The sequence below is a fragment of the Myotis davidii genome, unplaced genomic scaffold (genome assembly GCF_000327345.1).
Source record: "Myotis davidii unplaced genomic scaffold, ASM32734v1 scaffold166, whole genome shotgun sequence".
Lineage (NCBI taxonomy): Eukaryota > Metazoa > Chordata > Mammalia > Chiroptera > Vespertilionidae > Myotis > Myotis davidii.
Window position 1 is genome coordinate 47,721 of NW_006297385.1, and position 9,886 is coordinate 57,606.

Consider the following 9,886-nt stretch of genomic DNA (forward strand, 5'->3'; position numbering starts at 1 on the left):
TCCTCAGTCACTGAAGCAAGCAAGCCTCATGTTAGTTTCAAGCTGCCTGGCTGCCGGCCGCCACCTTGGCTGGCAGTTAATTTGCATATCTCACTGATTAATATGCATATAACCCTGATTAGCCAATGGGAAGGGTAGCGGTTGTACGCCAATTACCATGTTTCTCTTTTATTAGATAGGATACTGTTTGTGTACAAGTTTTCGTGTAAACATATTTTTCAGTTTTCTTGGATATGTACCTGAGAGTGGAATTGCTGGGTCATGTGCTAACAATGTTTAACTTTCAAAGAACAGAAGTTTCTTAATATTGTGTGCCATGGACTCTTTGACATCTACTTCACAAAATCATATTTTTAAATTAATAAAACACATGGAATTACCAATTGTTTTGAAATATAGTTTTTAAAATATTAAGATAAATTTGTGACATAGAAATGGCAGAATTCAGTGACATAATTTTATAACTACATAATTTCAAAGTACTAAAGAGTGTGAATACTATTTTGAGATGTTTGTAAGAACTGTGTAATGTTATTATTTTAAAAACCTGTGATTTCTGTTGGTGAGAAATTCATAGGTGTTGTGAAGACTATTGTGGTTTGCCTATGGAAGTGCTGAATTGCAATTAGAGGTCATTGAAAATAAAGAGGTAACCCCCTATTAATCAAGCTCCTGAATTCTATCACACTTCCAAGGGGTAACTCAGAAGTAGTACAACCTCTCCCACTCCCATGCCATTGGTCTGAACGTGACCACATCTGACCTCAAGGGAGGGTGGGAAATGTAGCTTTCACTCACATCAGCATTGTTCTGGCTAACATATAGGAGTTCAGTTATTAAAAAAAAGAGGAGAATATGTATTAGGTGGCAAGAAAAAGTAAATATTACCCCATACAGTCAGTTCCCCCTCTCCCCAGGTTCAAAATGAATTCTTTCTTCTGATAAGCACCTGCCAAAGGAATTGGTTTGCCTTTAGAGGTCATGCTGTCTGAAAAATGTGTGTCTTGGAATAATAGGACACCACTCAGAGTGGTGAGCTACTCTATGATGAAGAACTTAGCCTGCTTGAGGGAATACGTATGCTTGACTCTCATCTCACATTCACACCAGAGCCAATGTTCATGAAGTGGAATGCTGGACATCTGTTCTATTTAAATTGCTTGTCCATATTGGAGGGGTCCAGGGGGTTGTGAGAGGGTTAAGTGCATTCTTGAGTTGTGTGGGAGGGAAACCTCTACAATTTGATGCAACCTCTTTGTACCTTTTTTCTGTGCTGTTAGATGTGTGGTTGGCATCTCAAATGACTGGACATTGATGTTATATTGGAATGTTTGCTTCTAAGTGTCAGAACTCACTTTAGATTCCCCGAGATAAACAAGGGACTGTTTTGTTGGCTCAAAATCCAAGGTCAGCAGCAAAGAGAGAGGGCAGCTTAGGCATCAGTGGTAGGAAATCATAGGACAAGTATGGCCCACTGGCAAAGTGGCCTTCCCATTCCCTTGGTTGTAGGGACTGAAGAGCAGTGATATTGTGGTAACAGCTTGTCTTTATTGAGTGCTTACTCTATGCCTGGCAGTATTCATGGGTGAACTCATTTTACAACAACATCATGACCTAGATCCCACTGATCCCTATTTCCTGATGCACAGTGGTTAATTAACATACACACCCAAGATCGTATGTAGTTATTCTCAGCAGAGATGAGATTTGAACACAGACAGTCCTGTTCGCCATTCCCTGTGCTCTTAGTTAGCCTTAGTGTTGTTGGGAGGGTGTGACATGAAATGCAGGAGTAGAAATTCTAGGCAGAATAATTGGTGTTTACTTTAATGCTCTTGTTTCTCCAGCATTTATTTTTAATGCTAACTTTTAAGTTTCCATGATTGTGCCATCACAGACTCTCTTCCCTCTGTTCTGTCACCCAGTGGTGCATCCCCACTTCCTCAGTTCCACCATTTAAATGCTCAGGTGACTCTACTGATCTTTTTGTTTCCCTTGATTCTAGGCAAGGCCTTCACCCGGGTTTCATTTGTAAGAACCAGTGCTTTGCTGTTCTAGTTTTAAATGTGAATTTTAAAAAAAGTAGTTGATTTGTTACTCAGCAAATATTCATAGTGCCCACATGGTGCCAGGTCTGGGCCACCAGACACAAGCACATCATTAAGCAATGCTCCTTCATGGAGTTGACAGTCTGAAGGGGAGGCAAGAGACTTGACACTTGACGAATATCTTTACAAGCACTGATTGCCACTGTGATGAGTTCTTTAAAGGAAAAACTACAGGTGGTTGGAGAGCATGTTAATCTGTGGAATGCAGAGCCTGACCTAGGCAGCGAGGAGGGTTTTCTGATGAGGCCTATGGCAGTGGTGAGGTTTAAAGCTGAATGCAGAGGGGAAGCAGACCATCTCCAGGACCAAGCAGAAAAGCCCTAGACACTGGTCATAACCTCCAATGCCACCACACTCTGAAGAGACTGCCCAAATCGAGGCTTTCCTACCTGCTAGCAAGTCACGCAGCCTGTTGGGGCTCAGTTTCCTCATCTATAAAAGGGGAGCGATATTGGTCATGGTGCCCACTTCATTGGTGGCTGTGAGGAAGAGAAAAGGCTCAGTGGGTGTTAATAAGTAATTAAAACTTGAATGTTGTGGGACTTAAAACAGCTAATAAAAAATCAAAGAACCCAGCATGGGGCCAGAATCTAAGTTAGGAAAGTGCTTGACAGAGGCTGCAAAACATGGGAACTTGGTGTGGGGGTTAGGGATGCAGCCACTGGATACCACCCCCTAGGAGACATGTGGGACGGTTTGGTCTCACAGTGAAGGAGAGGGAGCACTACAGGAGTTTAGGACCTGGGGGCCAAGGATAGTAAATGCCCCCCAATGCAGAGGATTGGTATAGTAACAAAGGATTGTTCCACCCAAGTGCCAGCAGTAGCCCTCTGGGGTGGGCTGCTAGTGTATTTCCTGGGCTTTCCCTCTGCTGTCAGTCCCCTGTTGGGTTTCCCTCCCCAGGTGGAAAGATGGCTGTCCTTGCAGATGCAGGCTGCCCCAAAATGTGACCACTGATTCTACCTCCTAAAATGTTTCTAAGCTGTCCCGGCCCTGTAGCATTTGAAGTACTGCAGGTTTCTCTTGCAGAACATGTGAAACCAAGTAAGTAGTCCTAGTTTATTGATCAGGTTGCTTGGGTTGCAAGCACCAGAACCCAGTGTGGCCCCCTGCAGCAAAAGTAAAACTGAAGAGCAGCTCAGGGCATCTCACATTGGATATTCAGGGCCATGTCCTTAGGGCCCTGCGATCCTGGGGTGGAGGAGGCAGTGGAGGGTAGCAGTGAAGAGCTCTGACTCTTTAGCTGGCCTCTTGGCCATCCATTCCAACCTCAACACTTATTCAGAAGTTTCCCAGCCTTTCTGTGCCTCAGTTTTTCAGACAGGGCTAAGAACAGACTTGCTATGAGATGAAATAAATTGATAGATACTTGAGACATATAGAATAGTACCTTATACAAAGTATATGGTTAGATAAGTATTAATTGCTATTTTTATTTTACTGCTGCTGCTATTACCATTATTTTTATTAGCAGTTTGAAATTCAAATTCTTCAGGTCGAGCAACTGATTGGCCTAGCTTGAGTCATGTGAATGGTCAGGGTCCCCCACAGATAGAAGGAATGGTTGTCCCCAGGAAAAGTGGACTGCTGTCACCAAAAGTTGGGGCAGAGATACCAGATAGGCCCAGATACCAGATGTCCTCCATGCTCAGTAATTTGACCCAGTTAATGTTGGATATTTGCTGGCCATGGCTTGAGCTGAGCACAGAGGACACAGAAGAAACTGTGATTCATTCCCCAGGTTCCTTTCTGGCAGGTTTTAAAGTTCAGAGAATGACGGTCCTTGTTAAGACCAAGTGCCTAGAACAGCGCCTGGCCTTTAGGAGATCAGTAAATATTTGTCAAATGAATAAACACAGAGAAATACGAGGTTTATGGGAACACACAACCAAAGCATCTACTCTGTGGTCCTACCAATTATTTTAAAAGAAGCTCATGTTTGTACCTGCAGCCTCCACAGTGAGGTCCAGAGGAATGTCTACCTGCTTGTCCTTGCATACAGTAGGTGTTTAATAAATGGCCACTTAATGATCTCATGAGTGCATGGCCCTGCAGTGTGACAATCAGGAGTAGACCCAGACTTAGGGAGCAGCTCCGTTGAACAGGATGTGCAGTCGTGGCTCCAGGATGCATCTCTGTGGAATGTGGTTGCTAATACAAATGAGCTTCCCCAGGTCACGAGGCATCTATTACGTGGACAGATGGATGACTCGCTGTGGAACTGGGCGGGCTTTCAAGGGGAATTTCATTGCTGCAGTTATGTTTCAGGTTTCCCTTCAGAGAAGGACTTTTTCCCATGAATGACTTAAGAAAGATAACAATAGCCAGCACAGTCCAGGTGCCTGACAAAGTACAAAAAGATTAACCCATGGAATCCTCACGACAGCTCATGAGGCCAGTACCAATCCCCAAAGTGCTAAGGCTCAGAGGGGTAAAACAACTTGCCTGTTGGATGCACAGCAAGTGAGGAAGAGAGTTGGGATTTCGGCCCTGGTCTCTTACTCCAGAGCTTGGGTTCTTCATACACAGCCTCCTTTCTCTCTTTAGTACTAACTTTCAAACAATATTTTATTAATTTGAACATGGTACATTATTTTAAAGTAAAAAAGTCAACTTCCTTCCCATCCCTGAACCCTCCATTGAAGCAGCCACTGTGACCTGTCTCCTTTTAGAAAGTGTCTACATACATCAAATACATCAACATAGTGCCGTGTTGCCTGTTTTTGTATGGTCCAGAAACTAAGAATAGTGTTTGCAATTTTTAGTGGTTAAAAAAAATATTTCATGGCATGTAAAATTGTATGAACTTCAGGTTTTAGTATCCATGAATAAAGCTTTATTGGGGCACAACCATCCGTGCTCACTCAGTTATGTATTATCTGTGGCTGCTTTCACAGTATAACAGCAGAGTTGAGTGGTTGCAACCAAGACCATATGGCCCCCAAACTTAAAATATTTACTTTTCAGGCCCTTTACAGAAAAAGTTTGCTGATCCCTGCAGTGCACACTTTCTTTCAGCACTATTTCTTAGAGCACTTTTCTTGCACTTGGTGGCTATGTTCTCTTCCTCCTCAACCATTAGTTTTATTTCATGGAAACAGAGCCCAGCTGCAAGCTGAGGTACAAGCCTAGGTGGGTTGCTTGGTGCATCTACTCACGTTCATTTTAAGCATTTCTCAGTCACTAGCTGCGTGCTGGCATCTGGCTGGCAGCCAGAGCAGGTCTAGGCCTGCCCTCAGGAATCCACAGGCCAGTGGGAGATTTGGACAATATCCTACAGTCCCACAGATGGATGCATTCAGGTCTACAATCACAAGCCTTCTCTGACCCTCTGCCATTACCCTGCTTTGTTTTTACTTGTGATACTTTTTAAAAAATAGGTCATGCATTAATGTGCTTCAAAAATCAATTCTCTGTGTGTGCCTATGCACATGCATGCCTGTGTGCATGTGTATAGACATACACACTGGCAGGTCTCTCTTACCCCTTCCCCTGCCCACCTTGTTCCTCTTGAGTAATCATTTGTATTAGTTTCTGGCATATCTTTCTAAGGTTTAAAAAAAACCCTACAAATATCTATTATCTATTTTTATCTTCCCCTCCTTATACAAAATGTAGCCTATTCCATACCCTCTCCTGCACTTTGCTTTTTAAAATTTTTATTTATTTAACAGCACATCTTGGAGCTCTCTCTTTATCCAGCCGAGTGACTTCTTCCAGAGCAGAGGGAAGGTCTGTGAGGCTAAAACAAGGGAGGAGGATCTGTTTTAGCTGCGAGGGATCATGGCCTTGATTCTCAGCTCTGTTTCCTTCCATGCCCTGCTTTTCTCTGTGGTAAGGTACATATGGCCTTTATCACATGTGGCCAAGGAGAGGACAAGAATGTCCTTGAGAGCGGATGATTTACTGTGGTTAATAATGAAAGAAAATTGACCTGCAACCTGTTTCCGTGAGTCATGATCTGGTGTCTGGTGGAGGCCCCTCTAGTCTCCACAGTTCTTACTAATCATGTGACAAGTCCTGTCACCTATTACCTTTTCACTGGACACAGTCATGATGCTAAGCGAAGTGCGTGTTTGCAGGGTAACACACACACTGACTGCACTTAGTTCCAGGGTTGCCACATAGTAAATGCTCAATGTGTGGCGGGATGGCTTTGGTTATTTTCACAGGACTGGCCTGGGCTCATACTTGTAAGTGTAGCTAACAATGAAGAGTCTCAGAGAAGTCGATCACTTGGGTTCTAATATCCCCTCTGCCACTTAAAATCCATGTTGGGCAAGGTGCTTACTTTGTGTACTTGACTTCTGTTATTGTAAATGGAGATAATAATACCTGCCTTTTGGTCCTTTGCTGAGAAGGAAATGAGTTAACATTTGTATTGCATTTAAAACAGTGCACAGCAGGTAGTGACATGAATGGATGCCAGCTATTTGTACTAGTCTGTGTAGTAGACTCAGGGGAACTCAATGTCCCTGAAGGCTATGCCACCTCCATTTCAGAACAGTACCCATCATTAGCAGTAGCACTTCACCTTTCCCAAAGAACTCCTTCCTGCAATACCTGGAGCAAAGCGTTGTTTATTTAGTCAAGAATTATAATGCCAACAGACTCACTCACCTTTATGTGTCATTGGCCATGTAAAGTCACATGACCATTCTTAACTACAAAGAAGGCTGGGAAATCAAAAATTTTCCCAATTGTCTCTCCTAGTAGAACAAAAATATGATTACAGGTGTGTTCAGTAAATATTTGCAAGCACACAAATCCATTTACCAATCTAGCCATCACAAGGGGCTCTCCTCTCAGCATTTGTAGGAAGTGACTCATGGAACGTGGCAAAGCAACTGGCCACCAACCTGAAGTGCTGGAAGCAAGCTTGTGAGGGACACAGCTCTAAAGTCTTTTGAATTGTATCTAAATGGGAAACAATTAAACCACCTAGATCAGTGATGGCGAACCTTTTGAGCTCGGTGTGTCAGCATTTTGAAAAACCCTAATTAACTCTGGTGCCGTGTCACATACAGAAATTTTTTTATATTTGCAACCATAGTAAAACAAATACTTATATTTTTGATATTTATTTTATATATTTACATACCATTTAACAAAGAAAAAACAACCAAAAAATGAGTTCGCGTGTCACCTCTGACACGCGTGTTGTAGGTTCGCCATCACTGTCCTAGATCAAAGTTTTGAGACAGGCTCTGGGATCTGGGCCTAGAGCATCCAGAGGAAGGTTGCAGAACTGGTTTCTTCAGGCAGGTTTGTTTACCTGCTTGCCTGCCTATTGAATAATTCCATTGGCTGCCAAGGCCTTCCAGGTCCTTTCCTTCCTTAGACTGGCTTCTTTCTGCAGGTGGCTGGATCTCCTAGGGCCAGCAAGTGCCTACTTTGTGTCAGATGCTGTCCAGGGTGCTAGAAACAATAAACCGTACCTTGGAAATATTTCGAGTTTGGTTCCCAATCACCACTGTAAAGCTAGTTCCTAATGGTGCTGATGGAGAGTCTTGCCTTCAAGTTGTAAGAAAAGTAACAACTGTGAAATGCAGTAAAGTGAAGCACAATATAACAAGGTATACCTGACTGGCCAGTGTTTTCAGTGGTTATGGTGTAGACCAGTGGTTCTCAACCTTCCTAATGCCGTGACCCTTTAATCTTTTAAAAATCCTTATTTTACGTAAAGTTCCTCATGTTGTGGAGACCCCCAATTTCATTGTTATAAATTGAACATAATTAAAGCATAGTGATTAATCACAAAAACAATATATAAATATATATGTGTTTTCCGATGGTCTTAGGCGACCCCTGTGAAAGGGTCGTTTGACCCCTAAAGGGGTCGCGACCCACAGGTTGAGAACCGCTGGTGTAGACTCGTGGACCGAAGTGTCATGGGTTTGATTCTGGGTATGTGCGGGAGGCAACCAATCAATGTGTCTCTCTCTCATGGATGTTCCTCACTCTCTCTCTACTTCTCTCTCCCTTCCTCTCTCTTTCTCTCTCCCCCTTCCCTTCCTTCCTCTTTTACCCCTTCCCCCCTTCCTCCCTCCCTTCCACTCTGTCTGAAAATCAATGGAAAAAATGTCCTCTGGTGAGGATTAAAAAACCAAGGTATACATGTAATATGTAACATTTTTTGGGCACTCACCATGTGCCAGCCATTGCAGGTAGTTGGGGTAACTCATGGAATCCTCTCAAATCTTTGTTAGATCCATTACAGATGTGGGGAGTGAAGGGGAGTCTAAATTTTTAAAAAATCCTTATTTTACATAAAGTTCAATTTTTTTATTATGAATATTTGTTATTTCAGTATAATAGGAGCCTTTTCTTTCTTTTTTTAATAATTTTTTAAAATATTTTTTATTGATTTTTTACAGAGAGGAAGGGAGAGAGATAGCTAGAAACATCGATGAGAGAGAAACATCGATCAGCTGCCTCCTGCACATCTCCCACTGGGAATGTGCCCGCAAACAAGGTACATGCCCTTGACCGGAATCGAACCTGGGACCTTTCAGTCCGCAGGTCGACGCTCTATCCACTGAGCCAAACCGGCTTCGGCAATAGGAGTCTTTTCATTGGTGGCTTATTTTGTTAGCCTGCTTTTTAAAAATAAAAAAAAAACAGCTTCACTTTAAAGAGTAATTTTAAGTTCATAGCAAAATTGAAGGGAAGTTATAGAGATTCCCCATATATCCCCACTAATGCATAGCCTCCCCCATTATTTTTTTAAATCTTTATTGTTTAAAGTATTACATATATCCCCATTTTCCCCCCCATTAACCTCTTCTAGCCTGCCCCCGCCTCCCCCATTATTAACATCCACCACCATAGTGGTACATTTATTACAGTTGATGAACCTGAGTTGACACATCGTTATCGCCTGGAGTTTATAGTTTACATTGCAACTCACTCTTGATGTTGTACCTTCTATAAGTTTGGACAAATGTATATTGACATGTATCCACCATTATGGTATTATACAGAATATTTTCACTGCCCTAAAAATCCTGTGTGCTCCACGTATTCATCCCTCTTCCCCTCAACTCCTGGCAGCCACCAATCTTCTTACTGTGTCCAAAGTTTTATCTTTTCAAGAATATGTAAAGATACACTTTGTAGTTTTTTTAGATTGGCTTCTTTCACTTAGTGATAAACATTTAAGGTTCCACCATGTCATTTCATGGCTTGAAAGCTCATTTCCTTTCTTTGTCGGAATGCACCACAGTTTATCCAATCACCTACTGAATGACATCTTGGTTGCTTCCAAGTTTTGGCAATTACGAATAAAGCTGCTATCAACATCTGTGTGCAGGTTTTTGTGTTGACATAGTATTCAACTCATTTGGGTACATATCAAGGAGCTTGATTGCTGGATCATAGCATGAGTATGTTTAGGCTTGTAAGAAATTGTCAGACTTTCTTTTTTTTAATTATTATTTTTTTTATTTCCATAACAAAATAACTTTATTTTTTTTTTATTTTTTATTGCTTAAAGTATTACAAAGGTATTACATATGTGTCCTTTTTTTTTCTCCGCCCTTACAATCTCCCGGTCTCCCCTACCCCACAGTGTCTTATGTCCATTGGTTATGCTTATATGCATGAATACAAGTCCTTTGGTTGATTTCTTACCCCCCTCCCTCCTGCTCCCCAACCCTCCCCGGCCTTCCCGCTGCAGTTTGACAATCTGTTTGAGGCAGCTCTGCCTATGTATCTATTATTGTTCAAAAGTTTATAATGGTCTCAATTATCCATGAATGCGAAGGCTCACTTTAAAT

The 9,886-nt window shown here is 42.2% G+C and overlaps 1 long non-coding RNA gene across 1 annotated transcript in view; it reads left to right on the plus strand.

The window, feature by feature from the left end:
• The window catches only part of LOC102765440, a 179,239-nt gene that overhangs the window by 43,008 nt on the left and 126,345 nt on the right, over positions 1 to 9,886 (plus strand). The window lies entirely within an intron of this gene.